The 23971-nt window shown below is 50.1% G+C and overlaps 1 long non-coding RNA gene across 1 annotated transcript; it reads left to right on the plus strand.

Annotated features, from left to right (window-relative positions):
* The first annotated feature begins 4 nt into the window (after positions 1-4).
* Positions 5-23971, plus strand: LOC143975778 (uncharacterized). Its single transcript, XR_013272418.1, has 3 exons — positions 5-109; positions 15997-16081; positions 21490-23971. It is a non-coding gene; the product is annotated as an uncharacterized LOC143975778 (long non-coding RNA).

Genomic DNA, 23971 nt, shown 5'->3' on the forward strand with positions numbered 1-23971 from the left:
TTCAGGAAGAGGAGATGACTATCCCGGAAGTTCATCGGCTGTTGGAATCCCTCCGTCTACCGGGTTGCAACTGGAATGACCCTTTAGTCAATATCTGGGGCAGGATCAAGTGAGAACCAACCACGTTCTTTCCATTTTTGTCAGCCACCGGTAATGAAGGATGATGACGTGATGGGGACACATGTGGTCTGGCTTGACTGCTCATATGCATAGGCCTAGGAAAAAACAACTGTTAACATAAAAAGAAAAACCTTGCCCCCCCCACCCATAAAGAAACCACACTTACAACCATTAGGTTGGAAAAGGGCAAGGCTCTCCCAACTAGGGATCTCCAAACTACGGCCCTCCAGCTGTCGTGGAACTCCGTGGGGCATTGCAAAAACTCTGACATTCACAGATATGACTAGGCATGGTGAATTATAGTTCCTGAACAACTGGAGGGCCGTAGTTTGAAGACCCCCCTAAACTAGACAAATTTACAAAGGTGGCCTGTCCTTACCATACGTGCTGGGCAGACAGACTCATCCCGACTTTAATGAAGGCCATAGCACCATTACAGTAACTTTAAATGACGGCAAGGCAGGGCTGGACTGGGACAGAAATTTGGCCCTGGACTTCATCCAGACTGGCCCACTTACATTTTGAGTGTCCCATCAGCACTCCCTTACATCAGAGTGTCCCATGAGCAGCCCCCTTACATCAGAGTGTCCCATGAGCAGCCCCCTTACATCAGAGTGTCCCATGAGCAGCCCCCTTACATCAGAGTGTCCCATCAGTAGCCCCCTTACATCAGAGTGTCCCATCACCAGCCCCCTTACATCAGAGTGTTCCATCACCAGCCCCCTTACATCAGAGTGTCCCATCACCAGCCCCCTTACATCAGAGTGTCCCATCACCAGCCCCCTTACATCAGAGTGTCCCATCAACAGCCCCCTTACATCAGAGTGTCCCATCAGTAGCCCCTTACATCAGAGTGTCCCATCACCAGCCCCCTTACATCAGAGTGTCCCATCACCAGCCCCCTTACATCAGAGTGTTCCATCACCAGCCCCCTTACATCAGAGTGTCCCATCGGCAGCCTCCTTACATCAGAGTGTCCCATCACCAGCCCCCTTACATCAGAGTGTCCCATCACCAGCCCCCTTACATCAGAGTGTTCCATCACCAGCCCCCTTACATCAGAGTGTCCCATCACCAGCCCCCTTACATCAGAGTGTCCCATCACCAGCCCCCTTACATCAGAGTGTCCCATCAACAGCCCCCTTACATCAGAGTGTCCCATCAGTAGCCCCTTACATCAGAGTGTCCCATCACCAGCCCCCTTACATCAGAGTGTCCCATCACCAGCCCCCTTACATCAGAGTGTCCCATCACCAGCCCCCTTACATCAGAGTGTTCCATCACCAGCCCCCTTACATCAGAGTGTCCCATCACCAGCCCCCTTACATCAGAGTGTCCCATCACCAGCCCCCTTGCATCAGAGTGTCCCATCACCAGCCCCCTTGCATCAGAGTGTCCCATCACCAGCCCCCTTACATAAGAGTGTCCCATCAGCAGCCCCTTACATCAGAGTGTCCCATCACCAGCCCCCTTACATCAGAGTGTCCCATCACCAGCCCCCTTACATCAGAGTGTCCCATCACCAGCCCCCTTGCATCAGAGTGTCCCATCACCAGCCCCCTTGCATCAGAGTGTCCCATCAACAGCCCACTTGCATCAGAGTGTCCCATCAGCAGCCCCCTTACAACAGAGTGTTCCCCATCAGCAGCCCCCTTACAACAGAGTGTCCCCCATCGGCAGCCCCCTTACATCAGTGTCCCCCATCGGCAGCCCCCTTACATCAGAGTGTCCCATCACCAGCCCCCTTGCATCAGAGTGTCCCATCAACAGCCCACTTGCATCAGAGTGTCCCATCAGCAGCCCCCTTACAACAGAGTGTTCCCCATCAGCAGCCCCCTTACAACAGAGTGTCCCCCATCGGCAGCCCCCTTACATCAGTGTCCCCCATCGGCAGCCCCCTTACATCAGTGTCCTCCATTGGCAGCCCCCTTACATCAGTGTCCCCCATTGGCAGCCCCCTTACATCAGTGTCCCCCATCGGCAGCCCCCTTAAATCAGTGTCCCCCATCGGCAGCCCCCTTACATCAGTGTCCCCCATCGGCAGCCCCCTTACATCAGTGTCCCCCATCGGCAGCCCCCTTACATCAGTGTCCCCCATCGGCAGCCCCCTTACATCAGTGTCCCCCATCGGCAGCCCCCTTACATCAGTGTCCCCCATTGGCAGCCCCCTTACATCAGTGTCCCCCATCGGCAGCCCCCTTAAATCAGTGTCCCCCATCAGCAGCCCCCCTACATCAGTGTCCCCCATCAGCAGCCCCCTTACATCAGTGTCCCCCATTGGCAGCCCCCTTACATCAGTGTCCCCCATCGGCAGCCCCCTTACATCAGTGTCCCCCATCGGCAGCCCCCTTAAATCAGTGTCCCCCATCAGCAGCCCCCCTACATCAGTGTCCCCCATCAGCAGCCCCCTTACATCAGTGTCCCCCATTGGCAGCCTCCTTGCATCAGTGCCCCCCATCGGCAGCCCCCTTACATCAGTGTCCCCCATCAGCAGCCCCCTTACATCAGAGTGTCCTATCAGCAGCCCCCTTACATCAGAGTGTCCCATCACCAGCCCCCTTACATCAGAGTGTCCCATCACCAGCTCCCTTACATCAGTGTCCCCCATCAGCAGCCCCCTTACATCAGAGTGTCCCATCAGCAGCCCACTGAGCCATCGGCCAACCGGGAAACTCCCGGTAGTCCCAATGGCCAGTACATGCCTGCGGCAAGGTCCAAAAAAAAAATGCTGCTAAAGCTGTGAAGTACCATCCAAAAGAGGGAAGGAGGGTGGGCAGCTCTTCCAGCCACGAGGTCTCCAAAAAAAAAGGCCATAATTCCATGGGGCAGAACCTTTTTATGAGCTCAGACCTGTCCCATCACCTTGTGACATTCAACCAATCCTCTGTGAGCACTTCAGCTCCTGGCCACGCCCCCATCAGTCAAGGCTCTCTTCCCCTAAAGGGATCAAGAGGCCCTCACTATACCACATGTAGCACTAACCCCCGAAGGAGCTGCTGGTTATTTTTGGGCTTACCGTTACCTTCCGCTTCTCCTTGTGGCACGTCTAGGGGATGTCCCGTGGTAGGTGACCCAGTAACTGGAGACTGAAAATAGATCCACTTGAATGGATTTTATTTGCAAACGTCAACCATTGAACTTGGGATCAGAGGGTTGGGAAGGAGGTTCAGGTTCTCTTAGTGTCAAAGTCTATAAACGTTGAGGAACTTGCTTACTTTGACGGCGTCCAGAGAATAGCCAATCACAGCTGGATGATCACTCAGGTTGGACAGTCCGTCTCTCACAAGGTCTCGCAGCCAACAAGGAGCTTCCTCAGGAACAAGTCTCTGCCACAGACGTTGTTGTAGAACACGTAGGAAACTAAGCTGTAGAACTCTTGTAGGATACCTGGATCTTTCAGCCAGCTTGGTGATATCCACAAGACCGGATTCTCTCGGGTACTTCAGCCCTTCCAGGCTCTTACTAAGAAACCAACCCGTACGTGGTCTTCTTCTGAAGAGTCCTCCCCTGGAATGCTTGAAGTCCACGGGGTCTCTCCCGAACTGGAGACGGCACCCGACCACCTCAGAATCCTTCCTCAGTTTCCTTGCCTCGGGCTAGCCAGCTCCAAGACATTAAAGTCGGGTGGAACCACAACCCAGGCCATGGCCTTCCTGGGGGCTGGTCAGGAGGACCAGGACCATGTAATCAGCACAGCATACTGGACCGGAACCCCCGAACCACGTGACGTCCGCATCTTAAATACCCTCTCCCAGAGGGCACAGAGAGAGCGCCACTCCCACTGACGTGACTCTGAAAGAGAGTAACTTAAGCGCCTGACCAGACCATAGTTCCACGCCTGCCACCAGAGACAGCGCCCCCCTGTGGCCATGCTGAACATCTCACAGTCCAGTCAGACTGACACAGAAGTCAAATTTAGACAAATAGACCCAAACTGAACTGTAGTTTGGGTAAAGTTACATTATGAAAACACATAGCGCATGCTCTTCAGGAGCCGCCGATACACATACGCACATGCAGACATTGCTGAGGGCCATCATGGCCGGGGCTAGTCCCTCAGATCTGGAGTCTTATGAAGGCACCGAGCACTTCCAGGAAGCACTGGCAGAATCTCCCATGACTAGAGGAAGTCCAAACCCCTTTGTAGCACTACCCCCTCCCCCCCCCGTAATTAACGGGTTCATTCCCAAAACGGTGGGAAGGCCACCAGTCACCCAGGCAGAGGTCCATTCACATATAGCCCAGTGATGGTGAACCTCGGCACCCCAGATGTTTTGGAACTACATTTCCCATGATGCTCAACTACACTGCAGAGTGCATGAGCATCATGGGAAATGTAGTTCCAAAACATCTGGGGTGCCAAGGTTGGCCATCACTGGTCTAGGGCATGGGGTCTTCAAACTACGGCCCTCCAGTTGTTCAGGAACTACAATTCCCATCATGCCCAGTCATGTCTGTGAATGTCAGAGTTTTACAAGGCCTCATGAGATGTGTAGTTCCGCAACATCTGGAGGGTCGTAGTTTGGGGATCCCTGCTCTAGGGGATGTCTTTTCATGATTTATTGTTTGTAAAACTTTAACAGGAGAGGGACAGTGGGGCCCGGGGGCCCTCCAAAACATCAAAGCGCAATGATCCCAGGGCACTCTTCTCTTAGTAGCAGCACATCATTCATGCCCCTACTGCTTCAACATGCTCTTCTCATGTGTTCTGATGCTTCAGTAATGCATCGGTGATGCTTCTCTGGTGCTTTCTTGAGTTTTAATGAAGCTTGGCAAATGCCCCGTGCATATTGAATTTCTATTTGCTTTAAAGGGGCCCAGTAGAACCCCATCTCATTAGTATCCCCATTAAAGAGATCTCAAGCTTATTACTCAGTAGTGACCCCCAGCCCTGCTGACCCCCCCCCCCCAGCCTATTCAGTAGTGACCCCCAGCTCTGCTGACCCCACCCTCCCAGCCTATTCAGTAGTGACCCCCAGCCCTGCTGACCCCCCCCCCCAGCCTATTCAGTAGTGACCCCCAGCTCTGCTTACCACCAACTTAGTAGTAACCCCAACTCTGTTTACCCCCTACTCAGTAGTAACCCCCAGCTCTGCTGATTCCCCCACTCAGTAGTAACCCCCAGCTCTGCTGATTCCCCACTCAGTAGTAACCCCCAGCTCTGCTGATTCCCCCACTCAGTAGTAACCCCCAGCTCTGCCGATTGCTCCACTCAGTAGTAACCCCCAACTCTGCTGATTCCCCCACTAAGTAGTAACCCCCAACTCTGCTGATTCCCCCACTCAGTAGTAACCCTCAGCTCTGCTGATTATCCCACTCAGTAGTAACCCTCAGCTCTGCTGATCACCCACTCAGTAGTATGCCCCAGCTCTGCTGATCCCCCAGTAGTAACTACCAGCCATGGTGATGCCCAACTCAGTAGTAAAACCCCCAGCTCTGCTGATTCCCCCACTCAGTAGTAACCCTCAGCTCTGCTGATTCCCCCACTCAGTAGTAATCCTCAGCTCTGCTGATTCCCACACTCAGTAGTAACCCTCAGCTCTGCTGATTATCCCACTCAGTTGTAACTCCCAGCTCTGCCGATTGCTCCACTCAGTAGTAACCCCCAACTCTGCTGATTCCCCCACTAAGTAGTAACCCCCAACTCTGCTGATTCCCCCACTCAGTAGTAATCCTCAGCTCTGCTGATTCCCCCACTCAGTAGTAACCCCCAGCTCTGCTGATTCCCCCACTCAGTAGTAACCCCCAGCTCTGCTGATTCCCCCACTCAGTAGTAACCCCCAGCTCTGCTGATTTCCCCACTCAGTAGTAACCCTCAGCTCTGCTGATTATCCCACTCAGTAGTAACCCCCAGCTCTGCTGATTCCCCCACTCAGTAGTAACCCTCAGCTCTGCTGATTATCCCACTCAGTAGTAAACCCCAGCTCTGCTGATCACCTGTTTTTTTTTGATCCTCTCTCTTGGTCCCCACTCATCTCCTGTGTTGTTACTCCCATGCTGCGCACCACATGTGACATCTGCTAGTTTCTCCTGCTCTGGTCCTCTTGCTCTGGCTGATTCCCCCACTCAGTAGTAACCCCCAGCTCTGCTGATTCCCCCACTCAGTAGTAATCCTCAGCTCTGCTGATCCCCACTCAGTAGTAATCCTCAGCTCTGCTGATTCCCCCACTCAGTAGTAACCTCAGCTCTGCTGATTATCCCCTCAGTAGTAACCCCCAGCTCTGCTGATCACCTGTTTTTTTGATCCTCTCTCTCTGGTCCCACTCATCTCCTGTGTTGTTACTCCATGCTGCGCACCACATGTGACATCTGCTAGTTTCTCCTGCTCTGGTCTCTTGCTCTGCTGATTCCCCACTCAGTAGTAACCCCCAGCTCTGCTGATTCCCCCACTCAGTAGTAATCCTCAGCTCTGCTGATTATCCCACTCAGTAGTAATCCTAGCTCTGCTGATTCCCCCACTCAGTAGTAATCCTCAGCTCTGCTGATTATCCCACTCAGTAATAACCCCCAGCTCTGCTGATTCCCCCACTCAGTAGTAATCCTCAGCTCTGCTGATTCCCCCACTCAGTAGTAATCCTCAGCTCTGCTTATTCCCCACTCAGTAGTAACCCCCAGCTCTGCTTATTCCCCCACTCAGTAATAACCCCCAGCTCTGCTGATTCCCCCACTCAGTAGTAACCCTCAGCCTCTGCTGATTCCCCCACTCAGTAGTAACCCCCAGCTCTGCTGATTCCCCCACTCAGTAGTAACCCTCAGCTCTGCTGATTCCCCACTCAGTAGTAACACCCCAGCTCTGCTGATTCCCCACTCAGTAATAACCCCAGCTCTGCTGATTCCCCCACTCAGTAGTAATCCTCAGCTCTGCTGATTCCCCCACTCAGTAGTAACCCCCAGCTCTGCTTATTCCCCCACTCAGTAATAACCCCCAGCTCTGCTGATTCCCCCACTCAGTAGTAAATCCTCAGCTCTGAGTCCCCACTCAGTAGTAATCCTCAGCTCTGCTTATTACCCCACTCAGTAGTAACCCCCAGCTCTGCATTATTCCCCCACTCAGTATTAACCCCCAGCTCTGCTGATTCCCCACTCAGTAGTAACCCCCAGCTTTGCTGATTCCCCCACTCAGTAGTAACCCCCAGCTCTGCTGATTCCCTCACTCAGTAGTAACCCTCAGCTCTGCTGATTCCCCACTCAGTAGTAACCCTCAGCTCTGCTGATTCCCCCACTCAGTAGTAACCCTCAGGCTCTGCTGATTATCCCACTCAGTTGTAACCCCCAGCTCTGCTGATTCCCCCACTCAGTAGTAACCCCCAGCTCTGCCGATTGCTCCAACTCAGTAGTAACCCCCAACTCTGCTGATTCCCCCCACTAAGTAGTAACCCCCAACTCTGCTGATTCCCCCACTCAGTAGTAACCCTCAGCTTGCTGATTATCCCACTCAATAGTAACCCTCAGCTCTGCTGATCACCCACTCAGTAGTATGCCCCAGCTCTGCTGATCCCCCAGTAGTAACTACCAGCCATGGTGATGCCCAACTCAGTAGTAAAACCCCCAGCTCTGCTGATTCCCCCACTCAGTAGTAACCCTCAGCTCTGCTGATTCCCCCACTCAGTAGTAATCCTCAGCTCTGCTGATTCCCCACTCAGTAGTAACCCCCAGCTCTGCTGATTCCCCCACTCAGTAGTAACCCTCAGCTCTGCTGATTATCCCACTCAGTTGTAAACTCCCAGCTCTGCCGATTGCTCCACACAGTAGTAACCCCCAACTCTGCTGATTCCCCCACTAAGTAGTAACCCCCAACTCTGCTGATTCCCCCACTCAGTAGTAACCCTCAGCTCTGCTGATCACCCACTCAGTAGTAACCCTCAGCTCTGCTGATCACCCACTCAGTAGTATGCCCCAGCTCTGCTGATCCCCCAGTAGTAACTACCAGCCATGGTGATGCCCAACTCAGTAGTAAAACCCCCAGCTCTGCTGATTCCCCCACTCAGTAGTAACCCTCAGCTCTGCTGATTCCCCCACTCAGTAGTAATCCTCAGCTCTGCTGATTCCCCCACTCAGTAGTAACCCCCAGCTCTGCTTGATTCCCCCACTCAGTAGTAACCCTCAGCTCTGCTGATTATCCCACTCAGTTGTAACTCCCAGCTCTGCCGATTGCTCCACTCAGTAGTAACCCCCAGCTCTGCTGATTCCCCCACTAAGTAGTAACCCCCAACTCTGCTGATTCCCCCACTCAGTAGTAATCCTCAGCTCTGCTGATTCCCCCACTCAGTAGTAACCCCCAGCTCTGCTGATTCCCCCACTCAGTAGTAACCCCCAGCTCTGCTGATTCCCCCACTCAGTAGTAACCCCCAGCTCTGCTGATTCCCCCACTCAGTAGTAACCCTCAGCTCTGCTGATTATCCCACTCAGTAGTAACCCCCAGCTCTGCTGATCACCTGTTTTTTTTGATCCTCTCTCTCTGGTCCCCACTCATCTCCTGTGTTGTTACTCCCATGCTGCGCACCACATGTGACATCTGCTAGTTTCTCCTGCTCTGGTCCTCTTGCTCTGCTGATTCCCCCACTCAGTAGTAACCCCCAGCTCTGCTGATTCCCCCACTCAGTAGTAATCCTCAGCTCTGCTGATTATCCCACTCAGTAGTAATCCTCAGCTCTGCTGATTCCCCCACTCAGTAATAACCCCCAGCTCTGCTGATTCCCCCACTCAGTAGTAATCCTCAGCTCTGCTGATTCCCCCACTCAGTAGTAATCCTCAGCTCTGCTTATTCCCCCACTCAGTAGTAACCCCCAGCTCTGCTTATTCCCCCACTCAGTAATAACCCCCAGCTCTGCTGATTCCCCCACTCAGTAGTAACCCTCAGCTCTGCTGATTCCCCCACTCAGTAGTAACCCCCAGCTCTGCTGATTCCCCCACTCAGTAGTAACCCTCAGCTCTGCTGATTCCCCCACTCAGTAGTAACCCCCAGCTCTGCTGATTCCCCCACTCAGTAATAACCCCCAGCTCTGCTGATTCCCCCACTCAGTAGTAATCCTCAGCTCTGCTGATTCCCCCACTCAGTAGTAACCCCCAGCTCTGCTTATTCCCCCACTCAGTAATAACCCCCAGCTCTGCTGATTCCCCCACTCAGTAGTAATCCTCAGCTCTGCTGATTCCCCCACTCAGTAGTAATCCTCAGCTCTGCTTATTACCCCACTCAGTAGTAACCCCCAGCTCTGCTTATTCCCCCACTCAGTAATAACCCCCAGCTCTGCTGATTCCCCCACTCAGTAGTAACCCCCAGCTTTGCTGATTCCCCCACTCAGTAGTAACCCCCAGCTCTGCTGATTCCCCCACTCAGTAGTAACCCTCAGCTCTGCTGATTCCCCCACTCAGTAGTAACCCTCAGCTCTGCTGATTCCCCCACTCAGTAGTAACCCTCAGCTCTGCTGATTATCCCACTCAGTTGTAACCCCCAGCTCTGCTGATTCCCCCACTCAGTAGTAACCCCCAGCTCTGCCGATTGCTCCACTCAGTAGTAACCCCCAACTCTGCTGATTCCCCCACTAAGTAGTAACCCCCAACTCTGCTGATTCCCCCACTCAGTAGTAACCCTCAGCTCTGCTGATTATCCCACTCAGTAGTAACCCTCAGCTCTGCTGATCACCCACTCAGTAGTATGCCCCAGCTCTGCTGATCCCCCAGTAGTAACTACCAGCCATGGTGATGCCCAACTCAGTAGTAAAACCCCCAGCTCTGCTGATTCCCCCACTCAGTAGTAACCCTCAGCTCTGCTGATTCCCCCACTCAGTAGTAATCCTCAGCTCTGCTGATTCCCCCACTCAGTAGTAACCCCCAGCTCTGCTGATTCCCCCACTCAGTAGTAACCCTCAGCTCTGCTGATTATCCCACTCAGTTGTAACTCCCAGCTCTGCCGATTGCTCCACTCAGTAGTAACCCCCAACTCTGCTGATTCCCCCACTAAGTAGTAACCCCCAACTCTGCTGATTCCCCCACTCAGTAGTAATCCTCAGCTCTGCTGATTCCCCCACTCAGTAGTAATCCTCAGCTCTGCTGATTCCCCCACTCAGTAGTAACCCCCAGCTCTGCTGATTCCCCCACTCAGTAGTAACCCCCAGCTCTGCTGATTCCCCCACTCAGTAGTAACCCCCAGCTCTGCTGATTCCCCCACTCAGTAGTAACCCTCAGCTCTGCTGATTATCCCACTCAGTAGTAACCCCCAGCTCTGCTGATCACCTGTTTTTTTGATCCTCTCTCTCTGGTCCCCACTCATCTCCTGTGTTGTTACTCCCATGCTGCGCACCACATGTGACATCTGCTAGTTTCTCCTGCTCTGGTCCTCTTGCTCTGCTTATTCCCCCACTCAGTAATAACCCTCAGCTCTGCTGATTCCCCCACTCAGTAGTAACCCTCAGCTCTGCTGATTCCCCCACTCAGTAGTAACCCTCAGCTCTGCTGATTCCCCCACTCAGTAGTAACCCTCAGCTCTGCTGATTATCCCACTCAGTTGTAACCCCCAGCTCTGCTGATTCCCCCACTCAGTAGTAACCCTCAGCTCTGCTGATTCCCCCACTCAGTAGTAACCCTCAGCTCTGCTGATTCCCCCACTCAGTAGTAACCCTCAGCTCTGCTGATTCCCCCACTCAGTAGTAACCCCCAGCTCTGCTGATTCCCCCACTCAGTAGTAACCCTCAGCTCTGCTGATTCCCCCACTCAGTAGTAACCCTCAGCTCTGCTGATTATCCCACTCAGTTGTAACCCTCAGCTCTGCTGATTCCCCCACTCAGTAGTAACCCTCAGCTCTGCTGATTCCCCCACTCAGTAGTAACCCCCAGCTCTGCTGATTCCCCCACTCAGTAGTAACCCTCAGCTCTGCTGATTCCCCCACTCAGTAGTAACCCTCAGCTCTGCTGATTATCCCACTCAGTTGTAACCCCCAGCTCTGCTGATTCCCCCACTCAGTAGTAACCCTCAGCTCTGCTGATTCCCCCACTCAGTAGTAACCCTCAGCTCTGCTGATTCCCCCACTCAGTAGTAACCCCCAGCTCTGCTGATTCCCCCACTCAGTAGTAACCCTCAGCTCTGCTGATTATCCCACTCAGTAGTAACCCCCAGCTCTGCTGATCACCTGTTTTTTTGATCCTCTCTCTCTGGTCCCCACTCATCTCCTGTGTTGTTACTCCCATGCTGCGCACCACATGTGACATCTGCTAGTTTCTCCTGCTCTGGTCCTCTTGCTCTGCTTATTCCCCCACTCAGTAATAACCCCCAGCTCTGCTGATTCCCCCACTCAGTAGTAATCCTCAGCTCTGCTTATTCCCCCACTCAGTAATAACCCCCAGCTCTGCTGATTCCCCCACTCAGTAGTAACCCTCAGCTCTGCTGATTCCCCCACTCAGTAGTAACCCCCAGCTCTGCTGATTCCCCCACTCAGTAGTAACCCTCAGCTCTGCTGATTCCCCCACTCAGTAGTAACCCTCAGCTCTGCTGATTCCCCCACTCAGTAGTAACCCCCAGCTCTGCTGATTCCCCCACTCAGTAGTAACCCCCAACTCTGCTGATTCCCCCACTCAGTAGTAACCCTCAGCTCTGCTGATTATCCCACTCAGTAGTAACCCTCAGCTCTGCTGATCACCCACTCAGTAGTATGCCCCAGCTCTGCTGATCCCCCAGTAGTAACTACCAGCCATGGTGATGCCCAACTCAGTAGTAAAACCCCCAGCTCTGCTGATTCCCCCACTCAGTAGTAACCCTCAGCTCTGCTGATTCCCCCACTCAGTAGTAATCCTCAGCTCTGCTGATTCCCCCACTCAGTAGTAACCCCCAGCTCTGCTGATTCCCCCACTCAGTAGTAACCCTCAGCTCTGCTGATTATCCCACTCAGTTGTAACTCCCAGCTCTGCCGATTGCTCCACTCAGTAGTAACCCCCAACTCTGCTGATTCCCCCACTCAGTAGTAATCCTCAGCTCTGCTGATTCCCCCACTCAGTAGTAATCCTCAGCTCTGCTGATTCCCCCACTCAGTAGTAACCCCCAGCTCTGCTGATTCCCCCACTCAGTAGTAACCCTCAGCTCTGCTGATTATCCCACTCAGTTGTAACTCCCAGCTCTGCCGATTGCTCCACTCAGTAGTAACCCCCAACTCTGCTGATTCCCACACTAAGTAGTAACCCCCAACTCTGCTGATTCCCCCACTCAGTAGTAATCCTCAGCTCTGCTGATTCCCCCACTCAGTAGTAATCCTCAGCTCTGCTGATTCCCCCACTCAGTAGTAACCCCCAGCTCTGCTGATTCCCCCACTCAGTAGTAACCCCCAGCTCTGCTGATCCCCCCACTCAGTAGTAACCCCCAGCTCTGCTGATTCCCCCACTCAGTAGTAACCCTCAGCTCTGCTGATTATCCCACTCAGTAGTAACCCCCAGCTCTGCTGATCACCTGTTTTTTTGATCCTCTCTCTCTGGTCCCCACTCATCTCCTGTGTTGTTGCTCCGATGCTGCGCACCACATGTGACATCTGCTAGTTTCTCCTGCTCTGGTCCTCTTGCTCTGCTTATTCCCCCACTCAGTAGTAACCCCCAGCTCTGCTGATTCCCCCACTCAGTAGTAACCCCCAGCTCTGCTGATCCCCCCACTCAGTAGTAACCCCCAGCTCTGCTGATTCCCCCACTCAGTAGTAACCCTCAGCTCTGCTGATTATCCCACTCAGTAGTAACCCCCAGCTCTGCTGATCACCTGTTTTTTTGATCCTCTCTCTCTGGTCCCCACTCATCTCCTGTGTTGTTACTCCCATGCTGCGCACCACATGTGACATCTGCTAGTTTCTCCTGCTCTGGTCCTCTTGCTCTGCTTATTCCCCCACTCAGTAATAACCCCCAGCTCTGCTGATTACCCCACTCAATAGTAACCCCCAGCTCTGCTGATTCCCCCACTCAGTAGTAACCCTCAGCTCTGCTGATTCCCCCACTCAGTAGTAACCCTCAGCTCTGCTGATTATCCCACTCAGTTGTAACTCCCAGCTCTGCCGATTGCTCCACTCAGTAGTAACCCCCAGCTCTGCTGATTCCCCCACTCAGTAGTAACCCTCAGCTCTGCTGATTCCCCCACTCAGTAGTAACCCTCAGCTCTGCTGATTATCCCACTCAGTTGTAACTCCCAGCTCTGCTGATTGCTCCACTCAGTAGTAACCCCCAGCTCTGCTGATTCCCCCACTCAGTAGTAACCCTCAGCTCTGCTGATTCCCCCACTCAGTAGTAACCCTCAGCTCTGCTGATTATCCCACTCAGTTGTAACTCTCAGCTCTGCCGATTGCTCCACTCAGTAGTAACCCCCAGCTCTGCTGATTCCCCCACTCAGTAGTAACCCCCAGCTCTGCTGATTCCCCCACTCAGTAGTAACCCCCAGCTCTGCTGATTCCCCCACTCAGTAGTAACCCCCAGCTCTGCTGATTCCCCCACTCAGTAGTAACCCCCAGCTCTGCTGATTCCCCCACTCAGTAGTAACCCCCAGCTCTGCTGATTCCCCCACTCAGTAGTAACCCACAGCTCTGCTGATTCCCCCACTCAGTAGTAACCCCCAGCTCTGCTGATTCCCCCACTCAGTAGTAACCCTCTGCTCTGCTGATTATCCCACTCAGTAGTATGCCCCAGCTCTGCTGATCCCCCAGTAGTAACTACCAGCCATGGTGATGCCCAACTCAGTAGTAAAACCCCCAGCTCTGCTGATCACCTGTTTTTTTGATCCTCTCTATCTGGTCCCCACTCATCTCCTGTGTTGTTGCTCCCATGCTGCGCACCAGGTGTAACATCTGCTAGTTTCTCCTGCTCTGGTCCTCTTGCTCTGCTGATACCCAACTCAGTAGTAACCCCCAGCTCTGCTGATTCCCCCATTCATGATAAAATGGTTTTCAACATTTTTACAAATATGTGAAAAGTGTGTGTGTGTGTGGGGGGGGGGGGGATTTGTATTCACCCCCCTTTACTCTGATGCCCCTAACTAAAATCTAGTGGAACCAATTGCCTTCAGAAGTCACCTAATTAGTAAATAGAGTCCACCTGTGTGTCATTTAATCTCAGTATAAATACAGCTGTTCTGTGAAGCCCTCAGAGGTTTGTTAGAGAACCTTAGTGAACAATCAGCATCATGAAGGCCAAGGAACACACCAGACAGGTCAGGGATGAAGTTGTGGAGAAGTATAAAGCAGGGTTAGGTTATAATAAAATCTCCCAAGCTTTGACCATCTCACGGAGCTCTGTTCAATCCATCATCGGAAAATGGAAAGAGTATGGGCACAACTGCAAACCTACCAAGACATGGCCGTCCACCTAAACTGACCGGGCCGGGCAAGGAGAGCATTCATCAGAGAAGAGCCAAGAGGTCCATGGTAACTCTGGAGGAGCTGCAGAGATCCACAGCTCAGGGGGGAGAATCTGTCCACAGGACAACTATTAGTCGTCTCTCCACAAATCTGCCCTTTATGGAAGAGTGACAAGAAGAAAGACATTGGAGAAAGAAAGTCATAAGAAGTCCTGTTTGTAGTTTGTGAGAAGCCATGTGGGGGAGGGGGCAGCAAACATGTGGAAGAAGGTGATCTGGTCAGAGGAGACCAAAATTCTACTTTATGGCCTAAAAGTAAAACGCTATGTGTGGGGAAAACTAACACCGCCCATCCCCCAAACACACCATCCCCACCGTGAGACATGGTGGTGGCAGCATCATGTGGTGGGGATGGTTTTCTTCAGCAGGGACAGGGAAGCTGGTCAGAGGTGATGGGAAGATGGATGGAGACAAATACAGGACAATCTTAGAAGAAAACCTGTTATACCACGTACACACAATCGGAAATTCGGCAAGCAAAAGACAGATGAGAGCTTTTGGTCGGAAAATGCGACCGCGTGTACGCTCCATCTGACTTTTGCTGGCTGAATTCCCACCTGCAAAAGATTGAGAGCAGTTTCTCAATTTTTCAGTTGGAAAAAGTTTTGATCGGAAATTCCGATCGTCTGTACCAATTCTGATTGCGCAAAATTCCTACGCATGCTCGGAAACAATTTAACGCATGCTCGGAAGCACTGAACTTCATTATCTCGGCTCTTCATAGTGTTGTACATCACATCGTTCTTGAAGGTTGAAAGTTCAGCGAACTTTTTGTGTGTATGCAAAGCCAAGCTTGAGTGGAATACTCTAATGCCGCGTACGCACGAGCGGATTTTCCGTCAGAAAAATCTTGGATGGTTTTTCTGACGGAAAATCCGCTTGTGCGTACGCGGCATTAGAGTCTGCCAAAGACTTGAGACCGGGGCGGAGGTTCCCCTTCCAGCAGGACAACGACCCGAAACATCCAGCCAGAGCTACAATGGAATGGTTTACATCAAAGCATATTCATGTGTTAGAATGGCCCAGTCACAGTCCAGACCTAAATCCCATTGAGAATCTGTGGCCAGACTTGAAAATTGCTGATCAGAGACGCTCTCCATCCAATCTGACAGAGCTTGAGATATTTTACAAAGAAGAAGAATGGGCAGAAATGTCCTCTCTAGATGTGCAAAGCTGGTAGAGACACCCCCAAAAAGACTTGTAGAGAAAGGGGGTTCTACAAAGTATTGACTCCGGGGGGCGCCATACAAATGCCCCTCCCCCCCACACTTTTCACAGATTTATTTGTATCATTTTCCTTCCACTTCACAATTATGTGACACTTTGTGTTGGTCCATCACATAAAATCCCAATAAAATACATTTACGTTTTTGGGTTGTAACGTGAGAAGATGTGGGGAATTTCAAGGGGTATGAATACTTTTTCAAGGCACTGTATGTATAGGTATGTGTGTGTATCTTGAGCATAATACAAACCCTGTCTCCTCCTTCTTCCATATACATCCAGTGAATACATTGGATTGGAGTACAGCCCAACAAGGACTACATGAGAAGATCCCAACAAAGTGGCCAAATGCCGAAACACGTTTGACGTAAGTTCCTCCCCCTCCATAAGAATTAAAGTAAAAGAACCTTCAGAACTGAATGCATAATGGAAGGAATGGCCACCAGGAAGAAGAAGAATTGGGTGAAATCCGCCTTTCTCAACCTCAACTCCACCTTAACACAGAAGTAACCCTCAGGGCCGTTTTTAAGGCAGGGCAAAAAGGGGCAGCTGCCCTGGGCAATGTAGTTGGGGCCCAAAGCAGCTGCCTTATACTTGCCAACTATCCCAGTTTAAATCCCCTTATCCCCTGAAGTTTTAGTCCTGTGGTGTGTCCCGATATCTCTGTGTAAAGTCCTGCTGCTGCTGCTGCCCGGCTCTACCCTATTGCCATGTACAGGTGACTCACCTGCAGACCCAGTGTTTACATGTTAATAGTCATGAGCTGCAGCATTGATATGTAAATAGAGGAGGCATTCATATGTATATCATTCTCTCCCCCCCCCCCCGAGGTCACATCCACCATCACTTCTTCTGAATGCTGCCCACTGGGGAGGTAAAGGAGCAAGCTTGGAAGTCCTGCCTACAGCTGGGGTCATTAAGCCCAACATCAGCCTGTTCTGCAAGAGCAAATTGGGAGGTGGAACCCTTCTTCAAAATAACATGGTGCCATCGCAACCCTGAATTTTGGTGCATGTGCAAGAGATGATGTGCTGTAACCATTTTCAACCAATCAGTGAGCAGTAATAATGTGCAGTAATCTCTAACAACCAATAAGTGAGTGGTATAGATGTTCAGTAATCTCTAGCAACCAATAAAAAAGCAGAAGTCATGTGCTGTAACCTTTAGAAAATAACAGTGAGCCATAATGTGTGCTGTAACATCTAGCAGCCAGTCAGTAAGCGGTAATGATACACTGGAACTTCTGGCAACCAATCACAATCACTGCCTGACCTAAATCAGTAAACCGATTTTGAAGTCTAGCTGCTATTTATTGTATGTCTCAAAGCAAAAATTGCATGGAAGAGGGGGGCCCAAGAAAATGTTTGCCCAGGGTCCAGTCAATATTAAAGACGGCTCTGGTAGCCCTTGAAATAACTTTCTGGTCTCTGCTAAAATGACCACATCTACAACTCGCGATTCGCTAGTGGGATGGTCAGTGGGAAGAACGCTCCTTACCACTTGTGGTCATTGGGACCAACGACTTCCATACAGAGAGCTGAAAAGACGTTCGGTGCCAGTAGGAACTTCTCCGAGAGGCAGACGTTACTCATTGACCAAAGAACCCCTCGCAACCTCTTCAGGAACCCTGGGTTAGAGACTCGTTCCTCACACCTAGACATCCAAAAAAATGGAGGGATGGAGTGATTGGAATGGTTCATGTTAGTTGTGATCGTTTTGGGTTTTTTAAGCCTATTGTGACACCTAGGAAGTCCCTAATCTCCAGAGAAACCACATGGTCATACAGGTAAAAGCAGCCTAAGCCTAGCTCCACCCCGACGTGTTTCGCCCCACCTCGCCCCACCTCACCCCACCTCGCCCCACCTCACCCCAGGGCTTAGTTATGAAGGTGGATGTATTGTGACACCTAGGAAGTCCCTAATCTCCAGAGAAACCACATGGTCATACAGGTAAAAGCAGCCTAAGCCCAGCTCCACCCCAACGTGTTTCGCCCCACCTCGCTCCACCTCACCCCCAGGGCTTAGTCGTGGAGGTGGATGTATTGTGACACCTAGGAAGTCCCTAATCTCCAGAGAAACCACATGGTCATACAGGTAAAAGCAGACTAAGCCTAGCTCCACCCCAACGTGTTTCGCCCCACCTCACCCCAGGGCTTAGTTATGGAGGTGGATGTATTGTGACACCTAGGAAGTCCTTAATCTCCAGAGAAACCACATGGTCATACAGGTAAAAGCAGCCTAAGCCTAGCTCCACCCCGACGTGTTTCGCCCCACCTCGCTCCACCTCACCCCCAGGGCTTAGTCATGGAGGTGGATGTATTGTGACACCTAGGAAGTCCCTAATCTCCAGAGAAACCACATGGTCATACAGGTAAAAGCAGACTAAGCCTAGCTCCACCCCGACGTGTTTCGCCCCACCTCACCCCAGGGCTTAGTCGTGGAGGTGGATGTATTGTGACACCTAGGAAGTCCCTAATCTCCAGAGAAACCACATGGTCATACAGGTAAAAGCAGACTAAGCCTAGCTCCACCCCAACGTGTTTCGCCCCACCTCACCCCAGGGCTTGGTCATGGAGGTGGATGTATTGTGACACCTAGGAAGTCCCTAATCTCCAGAGAAACCACATGGTCATACAGGTAAAAGCAGCCTAAGCCTAGCTCCACCCCAATGTGTTTCGCCCCACCTCGCTCCACCTCACCCCCAGGGCTTAGTTATGGGGGTGGATGTATTGTGACCCCTAGGAAGTCCCTAATCTCCAGAGAAACCACATGGTCATACAGGTAAAAGCAGCCTAAGCCTAGCTCCATCCCCAACGTGTTTCGCCCCACCTCGCCCCACCTCACCCCAGGGCTTGGTCATGGAGGTGGATGTATTGTGACACCTAGGAAGTCCCTAATCTTCAGAGAAACCACATGGTCATACAGGTAAAAGCAGCCTAAGCCTAGCTCCACCCCGACGTGTTTCGCCCCACCTCGCTCCACCTCACCCCCAGGGCTTAGTCATGGAGGTGGATGTATTGTGACACCTAGGAAGTCCCTAATCTCCAGAGAAACCACATGGTCATACAGGTAAAAGCAGACTAAGCCTAGCTCCACCCCGACGTGTTTCGCCCCACCTCACCCCAGGGCTTAGTCGTGGAGGTGGATGTATTGTGACACCTAGGAAGTCCCTAATCTCCAGAGAAACCACATGGTCATACAGGTAAAAGCAGACTAAGCCTAGCTCCACCCCAACGTGTTTCGCCCCACCTCACCCCAGGGCTTAGTTATGGAGGTGGATGTATTGTGACACCTAGGAAGTCCTTAATCTCCAGAGAAACCACATGGTCATACAGGTAAAAGCAGCCTAAGCCTAGCTCCACCCCGACGTGTTTCGCCCCACCTCGCTCCACCTCACCCCCAGGGCTTAGTCATGGAGGTGGATGTATTGTGACACCTAGGAAGTCCCTAATCTCCAGAGAAACCACATGGTCATACAGGTAAAAACAGACTAAGCCTAGCTCCACCCCGACGTGTTTCGCCCCACCTCACCCCAGGGCTTAGTCGTGGAGGTGGATGTATTGTGACTCCTAGGAAGTCCCTAATCTCCAGAGAAACCACATGGTCATACAGGTAAAAGCAGACTAAGCCTAGCTCCACCCCAACGTGTTTCGCCCCACCTCACCCCAGGGCTTGGTCATGGAGGTGGATGTATTGTGACACCTAGGAAGTCCCTAATCTCCAGAGAAACCACATGGTCATACAGGTAAAAGCAGCCTAAGCCTAGCTCCACCCCAATGTGTTTCGCCCCACCTCGCTCCACCTCACCCCCAGGGCTTAGTTATGGGGGTGGATGTATTGTGACCCCTAGGAAGTCCCTAATCTCCAGAGAAACCACATGGTCATACAGGTAAAAGCAGCCTAAGCCTAGCTCCATCCCCAACGTGTTTCGCCCCACCTCGCCCCACCTCACCCCAGGGCTTGGTCATGGAGGTGGATGTATTGTGACACCTAGGAAGTCCCTAATCTTCAGAGAAACCACATGGTCATACAGGTAAAAGCAGCCTAAGCCTAGCTCCACCCCGACGTGTTTCGCCCCACCTCACCCCAGGGCTTAGTCGTGGAGGTGGATGTATTGCAACACCTACTTATATACACTATATTTCCAGGACAGTTATAGACAGTAGGACAGTTATAGAGTCCACAAATTATGGGGTTTACACTATATTCTCAAAAGTATTGGGACACCTGCTTTTACACGCACATGAACTATAAATGGCATCCCAGTCTTAGTCCGTAGGGTTCAATATTGAGTTGGCCCTTTGCAGCTATAACAGCTTCAACTCTTCTGGGAAGGCCGTCCGCAAGGTTTAGGAGGGTGTCTATGGGAATGTTTGACCGCTCTTCCAGAAAGGCATTTGTGAGATCAGGCACACTGATGTTGGACGCCTGGCTCGTAGCTGTTGGATATTCTTTAGGAAGTTTTATATACAGCAGTCTCCACACTAATTCATCCCAAAGGTGTTTTTTTTGGGTTGAGTTCAGGACTCTGTGCAGGCCAGTCCAGTTCCTCCGCCCCCAAACTCGCTCATCTATGTCTTTATGGACCTTGCTTTGTGCACTGGTGCGCAGTCGTGTTGGAACAGGGGTCGTCCCAAAGTTGGGAGCATGGAATTGTCCAAAATGTCTTGGTATGCTGACGCCTTCAGAGATCCCTTCACTGGAACTAAGGGGCCAAACCCAACCCCTGAAAAACAACCCCCACACCATAATCCCCCCTCCCCCCACCCCACACCATAATCCCCCCTCAACCAAATGATTTGGACCGGTGCACAAAGTTTATAAAATCCATTATTTAATAAGGTAACACCAGAGGGCAGCACTAACAATTACTGCTAACCCTAAAATGTAATCCCAACCCTAGCCCTTAACCTTCCCTTCATTGGAACTAAGGGGCCAAAAATAACCCCTGAAAAACAACCCCCCCACACCATAATCCCTCCTCCCACCAAATGATTTGCACCAGTGCACAAAGCAAGGTCCATAAAGACACAAATGAGCGAGTTTGGGGGTGGAGGAACTTGACTGGCCTGCGCAGAGTCCTGACTTAAACCCCCATAGAACACCTTTTGGACTCAATTAGACTGTGAGCCAGGCCTTCTCGCCCAACATCAGTGCCTGACCTCACAAATGCTCTTCTGGAAGAATGGTCAAACATCCCCATCCTCCTAAACCTTGTGGACGGCCTTCCCAGAAGAGTTGAAGCTGTTATAGCTGCAAAGGGTGGAGCCAACTCAATATTGAACCCTACGGGCCAAGACTGGGAGGCCATTAAAGTTCATGTACGTGTGAAGGCAGGTGTCCCAATACTTTTGGTAATATAGTGTGTGTATATAAGTAGGTGTCGCAATACATCCACCTTCCATGACTAAGTCCTGGGGCGAGGTGGGGCGAAACACGTCGGGGCGGAGCTAGGTTTAGGCTGCTTTTACCTGTATGACCATGTGGTTTCTCTGGAGATTAGGACTTCCTAGGTGTCACAATATACATTGACATTGTATTCTTAGACTGTTTCATTGTTATATCATTGTTGTGTGTTTTTTTTTAGTTCTACAGGTTTTCCTCCCCCCCCCTGAGGAACAAAGTATTTTCGAAACGCGTTGATTTTAAAGAAAAAAATCACATAGCTCTGTTTGTGGCCCTGTGTATTGTTTTCATGGGTTTTTCCTGGAGGAGGGAGAGAAATGAACCCAATAAAATAAGAGATTTCTCAGATCTTCACCCCCTTCTCTTCCAGATGGAAACCTTTCTTGATGCTGTGTGCGTCCCGCCCCTCCCGTGTTCCAGCGCAAGGGCCAGTCCGGTGACATCAGAGGAAGAGATGTGATTGGGAGGATGATCGTTATTGTATCCATTATTGCTGTGTATATAATTCCAGGAGATACATTGGATTCCTCTTCTTGTACAGATCTGGTAACGAATGTAAATGTCTATAAATGGGGAGACGTTGGATGGCGGGTCACTTGTGTGTCTCCATGGACCTCATTCACCAGATCCATATAATGTGGGCCGGATGAAATCTGGTCACCGGGGGCCGGTCACTGAAGACTGTCCGGTCATCTTGGTAAATTCCGGGAAATTGTGGTCACTTGAAGCCCATCACTGATGGAACGTTCTATTCTATTCTATTCTATTCTATCCACTGGCTGGCCTGGCCTTTTCCAGCACTTTTTTTGTTTACAGCTTTAACCCCTTCAGTACCGCGCACTTTTACCCCCCTTCCTGCCCAGGACAATTTCCAGCTTTCAGCGCTCTCACACTTTGAATGACAATTACTCGGTCATGTGACACTGTACACATATGAACATTTTTTTTAATCATTTTCTTCCCACAAATACAGATTTCTTTTGGAGATTTATTTTACAGTATATACGGTATATATATATGTGTGTATACGGTATATATATATATATATATATATGTGTGTGTATACAGTATATACGGTATATATATGTGTGTGTGTATACGGTATATATATATATATGTGTGTGTATACAGTATATACGGTATATATATATGTGTGTGTATACGGTATATATATATGTGTGTGTATACAGTATATACGGTATATATATGTGTGTGTATACAGTATATACGGTATATATATGTGTGTGTATACAGTATATACGGTATATATATGTGTGTGTATACGGTATATATGGTATATATATGTGTGTATACGGTATATACGGTATATATATGTGTGTGTATACAGTATATACGGTATATATATGTGTGTGTATACGGTATATATATATATGTGTGTGTATACAGGATATACGGTATATATATGTGTGTGTATACGGTATATATATATATGTGTGTGTATACAGTATATACGGTATATATATGTGTGTGTATACAGTATATATATATATATGTGTGTGTATACAGTATATACGGTATATATGTGTGTGTGTATACAGTATATACGGTATACATATATATGTGTGTATACGGTATATATGTGTGTGTATACAGTATATACGGTATATATGTGTGTGTATACAGTATATACGGTATATATGTGTGTGTATACAGTATATACGGTATATATGTTTGTGTATACGGTATATATATGTGTGTGTGTATATATGGTATATATATATATATATAGATACACGCATGTAAATATCTGTTTGCTCCACACAGCCCCGCTGTTTATATTTTACCAAATGAAAATGAATTGTAATGTGATTGGCAGTGGAGATTTGCCTGTGATAAATGGGTTGTGTGAATCTCACATGTGGGGAAAATGGAAAATTTTCAGCCGACAGCCTTTGGTTAAGAGAACATTGCCGGAGGGAAGGCTGTGTGGTTGGAGTGTTCCTTTAATATCATAGCTGTTGATGAGGCGTGGGCGCCATCTTGTGGAAAAGTGAAGTACAGCAGTTTGATTCCACCAACCCGCTGCACCGTATGTGTAGAACGAGCTTCACAACACGACAATAAATGTGTTATTTAAAGAAGAGGGGAAATTGAAAAAGAGGGACTGGAGGGCAACCAACCCCCCGGGACTTTTAAGGCACCAGATATATGCAAACACTATATAAAATCAATGAAAATGTATTATTTGGTGTACAAAAAACATTTAAACAAATACACTGAATAATTACATCCGTTTACATACAGAGTAAAAAGGTACAAATATATAGAGGTTGGTATATAGGCCTACAGAAATCCATAGGTTACCACATTTGTACATAGTTTAAACTGCATTGTTTCTTTCCTACATGTTTCGCTCTTCAGAGCTTCCTCAGGACAATTACAGCATACAGCAATCAATAGATAACCCATATGTCTAGTAAATAAATATAGTTGTCTATCGTTGTATAAACTTCTAGTAAATGGTAATTAAATGAGGCCAGATTATTTTCTCCTCTATTGTCCTCTATTCTCCCCGTGTCAGCTTCCAATGCTTGCTTGCTTGCTCCCCGTGTCAGCATTGGAAGCTGACACGGGGAGCTACCGCACGGACAGATGTGAGACTGAAATCCGCTTGATTTCACTACAGCATTCCATCTAACAGATCAAACACAGAGAAATTTCTCTTGTTTATAAATATACTGCATCCAATTTCCATCTGACAAATATACCTTATCTATGGGTATCAGGCATGCTTGAACTGGTTCTACTTTAATTACCATCTTTGCATTACCAGATCCCCGGGGGTAGGAATGGGAGATCCGTGCACCGGTCCGTGACATCACAAGGGGGGC

This window comes from Lithobates pipiens, unplaced genomic scaffold, assembly GCF_037356315.1.
Source record: "Lithobates pipiens isolate NorthernLeopardFrog02 unplaced genomic scaffold, aLitPip1_a1.2 Scaffold_13, whole genome shotgun sequence".
NCBI lineage: Eukaryota > Metazoa > Chordata > Amphibia > Anura > Ranidae > Lithobates > Lithobates pipiens.